Source organism: Limulus polyphemus, unplaced genomic scaffold (genome assembly GCF_000517525.1).
Source record: "Limulus polyphemus unplaced genomic scaffold, Limulus_polyphemus-2.1.2 Scaffold1019, whole genome shotgun sequence".
In the NCBI taxonomy this organism is placed as follows: Eukaryota; Metazoa; Arthropoda; class Merostomata; order Xiphosura; family Limulidae; genus Limulus; species Limulus polyphemus.
Genome location: NW_013666629.1, coordinates 211,480 through 217,457, shown reverse-complemented (window position 1 = coordinate 217,457; position 5,978 = coordinate 211,480). Strand labels below are relative to the sequence as shown.

Sequence of the window (5,978 nt, the reverse complement as noted above, 5' to 3'; positions counted from 1 at the left end):
TCCACTTTTCATCACCGGTGACAATTCTGTCCAAAAATGGCTCACGTGCCAGAAGAGAGGAAGCAACGTTCACACGTTGGAAACGATGATCATCGGAGAGTTCGTGAGGCACCCAAGCACCTTATTTATGGAGTTTTCCCATATTTCTTCGATTTTTACGTATTGTTTCATGATAGACATGCAATTTCAGGGCCATTTCACGAGTGTGTTGTCTTGGGTTAAACTCAACAAGCGCCTTCGGAGCATCAATATCAATTCCAACATGTCGGCCCCTGCCATCATAGTTTTTAAGGCTAAAGTCACATGAACAAAATTAGCTGAACCATCGTTGACACTTAGGAACGTTCAAAACATTTTCATAAACTTCTTTGGTAGTATTTGTAGTTACAGAGGTGTTGTTTCTGTTCTTGTATTCAAACAACATTACATGCCAAATGTTTGTCTCGTCTTGTGCCATAACTATAAGGGATTAAAGTGTTCTAAACTCTACACATTATATAGGCTACACTAACGTGATATTTTTTGGTTGTGGTTAATGAAAGTGTTCCAAAACGCGACATTAATTTCTTCACGACCTAATATTATAAAATTCTTCTTTTTAATTCTACAATTCTAATTTTTGCTTCGGATTAAGATCTAAGCTAATTTCTGACGAACTTCGTTGTAAGTCCGCAGACATACCGCTGTGCCACTGGGTTTGGAAGTTTTCCTCCACCCACCATATTCTCCACTGGTCAGCTGTAAACCGCTAATGTTGAAACAAAGTAAAAAGAGCACAGTGCATTAAAAAATCGAAATACAAACGTTATTAGCGTTACGCTTGTAGGTTCGTGATGGCGTCAAAATTGGATGGGAAAACAAAATGATTGTATTATATATCATCTCATAATATTTAAACACAACGTTAGGTATCTATAAAACTGTAATAAACGGTTATTCTCTCCAATTTAACCTTGAATCACTACGTGAACTAAAATTCGGAAACTACTTTATACAGCAATCACTACGTGCACTAAAATTCGGAAACTACGTACACTAAAGTTGGGAAACTACTTTATACAACAACCACTACGTGCACTAAAGTTAGAAAACTACTTTATACAGCAATCACTACGTGCACTAAAATTCGGAAACTACTTTATACAGCAATCACTACGTGCACTAAAATTCGGAACTACGTACACTAAAGTTAGGAAACTACTTTATACAGCAATCACTACGTGCACTAAAGTTCGGAAACTACGTACACTAAAGTTAGGAAACTACGTACACTAAAGTTAGGAAACTACTTTATACAGCAATCACTACGTGCACTAAAATTCGGAAACTACGTACACTAAAGTTAGGAAACTACTTTATACAGCAATCACTACGTGCACTTAAGTTAGGAAACTGCTTTATAGAGCAATCCTAATTTAGCTTTGAACAACTGCGTGTACTAACGTTAGCAAGTAATATATAAGGCATAAAGTAAATCAGTATTGACGATAGATATTTTCAACCTAAACGGCCTGTACATGGAGCAAATGGACAGGTAAGAGACCCATAGGGTTTAGATATAATCGTCACTTATTATGAATTACTGATCAGAGTGAAGGCAGTCAGTCAGCAGCACTCGTCACCACACAGCCTTGCCCAGCTCTTTATTACGAACAATAGGATGGACCGTCACGTTCGTGATGTGCCCATACCTAAAAGCGCGGAACATGTTCAGCGGCATCATATCTCGAACCTTGCACCCTCCTTTCCGCTGTCTCACGTGATATATAATAGGCTACATCTAGCCCATTCAAAGTAAAGGGATAACATCTAATGAAAAAATACAGGTAAAGCTAACACTTTTCGTTACCTTTTATACTGAAATTTAAAATATAAAGAAGTTCTTACAAACGAGTATACACGCTGAAAGAGCCTTCCATATTTCCCTTCAACTTATATTTTAAAGTTCAAAAATCCGATATGCTTCTTCTTTGCTAAAAGAGCAGATGTTACAGACATTTTCCAGCCACGTGTCGAATATTTCTTTATACACACACAAACGAGAAACACCAAGCTGACTTTTACAGCTGTATTTGCAAATAAATACATTAGGTGCTAACAGCGGAAACTCTTCTCGTTGAAACACATTAGACATTAAAATCATATATCTGTTCCTAGTTGATAAATTGATATTTTTACAATTGTATCAACTTGTAGAAGTAATCTTGATAAAACTATTAGTGAGGGTTTGTAATTGTGTAAAATTATTTACATACGCATGAAATAACATCCAATGAATGTATCAATACGACTTACAAGTAATAATTAAAGTAATCGTTGAGAACATCTATATTTACAAAACGTGACAATGATCATTAACATTTCAGAAAGATGGTTCAAATCGTTTCCTATGGCAATGTGCCATAATACGTCAAAACAGTAGAAAAGATATAAAAAATAAAATCACTTGAGATTAAAGGCTGCTCTTTTTTGTCATTGTGATGACCTTTAGGTCAGTAGAATAAAGAATAGTCAATCCTAAAATAAAATAATAAACAAAACTCAGAGAGTCGTGGGAAATAATATTCATTCGCTGTCGCTGACAGTGGATCATGAACACATCAAGTTAATTCAGAAAACAAGAGTAAAACACCAAAAAACATTAGTCGAAAGTTGATACATTGCCACCGAAGTAACCATAAATACTTAATGAAAAGTATGTGAGCAAGATAAAAAACAAAACTGAAGTAGAAGGTTAAAATTTGTCACTGACAGTGGACCAGGAAAACCTTAAGTCAATAAAATAAGCTTTATAATATCAGTATAATACAGAATCAATAAGATGTAATGATTACCGAAGGAAGAACAAAAATGACTCTAGGGTAAGTTCCTGGGTGCATATTCCATCGAGCTACTCTCGAAGTACAAATTGTTTACCCTGGTGGACGAATATTCTACTTTCAGCGGTCAAGAACTGAAGGTCACTAATCTCGGAGTTCTGCATTAACCAGCATCCGCTGAAAAGCAGAATTCGAGAGTAATACCTGAAGACAAGTAAGTTTGAAGCACCCTTTATTTTGTGGCGCAAATGATTTAATAATTCATGATATGAAAACATGCAAAGAAGTTTAGGGAAGCAGAAAAAAAAAATGTTTTCGTAAATTCTACCGTTGTGGTTTCACCGTTACTTCAAACCTGTTGTAGGCTTAAGTATAATAGCGGAGTGAGTAACCTGGGGTAATCTTCAATAAGCTGCAGGTATGTGTAGGTTCTTACAGATCAATAAAAGAACATAGCCATCGAAAAAAGGAGAAAATGCACAGCATTGGAAGATCTGTTTAATTTCTTTCTGTTACTCTTTTGCACGCATGTGCTCCTAAGGTTTGGAATAGAATACCAAAACTACAATTCTAATGTCGATGTTAAGGTGCACAATGGGTGATTTTCTAATTACCTTGAAGGCCTGATTGTTTATTGACTTTCGTGAAAAAATACTCTTGAGCTATCCATGCTAGCCGTCCATAATTTTGAAGAGACAGATGAGAGGAAAGGCAGCTCGTCAACACCACTCACCGCCAACTTAACGGCTATTATTTACCAACGAATAAGTGAGATATTGACCGTCACATTAGAACACCTCCACAGCTGAACGGGCCAGCATGTTCGGCGACAGATTTCGATCCCGCAACACACTGATTGTGAGTCGAGCGTCTCAACCATCAAGCCATGTGAAGCCCTGTCTTGTAGGACTCGTTTATGCATATCCAAAAGTTTATATCGTTTGTCAAGCTACTTTTCTCTCAATTCCTTTATATATTTATTGGTGTTATCACATGATAAAGTATTGAAGATAATAATATTCAAGACTAACACATCTAAGAAACGTGTATTTTTTATGGGTGAACATAAAACACAAACATGAGTTTATCATGAACTTCCAGCACTCCCTATTTTCTTCGCCTTTGGCTTGAATTAAACCCTTGTAAACGTTAATTTCATTACAATGCACAAAGTAATCATTTCAAAATTCCTTCGAAACCGAATTACTTTTTTGTGCTAATATTTAAACAAAAAATTAGCGAGAGTAGCGATCCAAATTACGTTCCATACTATCGTTAATAGAAAGAGATTTAAATAAAATTTAGGTTGCGCTATAATAGGCCCGGCATGACTAGGTGGTTAGGGCGCTCGACTCACAATCGACGGGTCGCGAATCTCCGTCACACCAAACATGCTCGCCTTTTCACGTTATAATGTGACGGTCAATCCCACTATTCGTTGGTAAAAGAGTAGCCCAAGAGTTGGCGGTGGGTGGTGATGACTAGCTGCCTTACACTACTAAATTAGGGACGGCTAGCGCAGATAGCCCTCGTGTAGCTTTGCGCGAAATTCAAAACAAACAAGCTCTATAATAATATACGATCTCATATTTATGTATTTTCTTTTCTATCTTTACAATTAATAATTGTTTTATAAAAGTAACAATTACATAACGACATCCACCTTTCTATCACAGTAACGCATTAATGATTGGAAAAGTCAGTGAGATTTTAAATTATCACCGGTTACTTATTTCGTTTTACCAAATAAGCTTTATAATATCAATACGTCAACAAATAAAATAATGAAATCATCAACGATTTTATAATGAAAAATAAATCCAAACAATGATACCGTTCCAGGAATTAGAAAGATGGTTTCAAGAATACAATGGATCAGAGGCGTCGCTAAGGCACTGGCACACAGGGCGCGTGCCCTGTTTCTTCTTCACAGTGTCCCGAATACCCAGTTGGAGTCTTGAAAAATCAGAATAGAAAACTATGATCGATATCATGTTGAAACGTCGAAAATTCAAGCACCTATAGGCCCGAGCCCCGAATCTTTTAAGCACCTAGCGACGCCTCTGCAATAGATTCACGTGCTTAGAAGAAATAATACGTAACAAAACTGTACAGTTTCGCCGATGTCGTCATTAACATAAAGAGAGCACACACATAGACAAGTGTAATAATCACTTATAGATACATAGATCATATATTAAAGAACTTTATGTGCAAATAAAAACGGAACATGTCCTACCTTTTTTCAACTATGTACTCAGTTGCTACATCTGTAAAATATTTTGAATGCGCCACTGTTTACACTACACTAGTCTCTGTACCACACTTCCTTTCGCATCTCTATGCGTAATTCTCAATCAGGTTTATTATGAGATGATGGAAGAAAAACGATGTATTTGTGGACGTAACCTTCGCACGTTAGCCTAGCTGTGCTTTATAGGTAGTGTTTATGTAATCTTCGAATCTATTTCGAACTGAAAACTTGAAAATCAATCATTTGATTTGCTTACTACTAAAAGAAGTATCGATATGAACTTTAGTTTATAAAGAAAACGCACTTTTATCTCACTATACCGTCAACCATGGCATTTCGTTCCATCGACGACTTGGTAAAAATTTTTGTATGCTTTCAGATGCTCTCGCGAGAGGGCGAGATGAGCAGCATACAGATGGAAGCACCATACAACTTAACGAAGCAGTTCATCCGACTGTTCCTAAAAAAAAGTAAATACCGTGTTTACGTATATCCAAAATGCCGAATGGTTGATAAAAAAGGGGCATAAGGTAGCGCATTTCTATCGCTAAGCTACTTTTACATGAAAACAAATAAGTGGTCAAATTCTACTAGTAGCGCTAATAATACAATAATATCAGTGTATTTATTCAGTTACTTGCAATATATGTTGCAAATACAGTGAATAACAAATTTAGACACTTAAGAGACTGAGGTGTATCTTTAATATTTTCAAAACAATTCTAATAAGCAGATAAAGTTAATAGTTTGTCATTATGAATATTTTTTGAACAGTTACTAATTTGCTGATCCTAGAATGCGTGTTTTTAATTACAAACAACAAACTTTAATATTATGATATAAAGAAATTGAATTAACTTACTTTTTTCTAAGTATCGCCCCCCCCCCCAGTGGCATAGCGGTAT

At 36.0% G+C, this 5,978-nt stretch overlaps 1 protein-coding gene across 3 annotated transcripts in view; it reads right to left on the bottom strand.

Annotated features, from left to right (window-relative positions):
- Window positions 1-5,417, bottom strand: part of LOC111086322 (arrestin domain-containing protein 2-like) — an 83,950-nt gene extending 78,533 nt beyond the window's left edge. For 2 of the 3 annotated variants that reach the window (XM_022388753.1, XM_022388754.1), the window contains exon 1: window positions 5,059-5,417. The gene's annotated coding sequence lies outside the window, so the exon portion shown is untranslated. Of the gene's footprint in view, window positions 1-4,653; window positions 4,675-5,058 lie in introns of those variants that run through there. The other variant, XM_022388756.1, reaches the window with a different exon arrangement.
- Window positions 5,418-5,978: the final 561 nt, after the last annotated feature.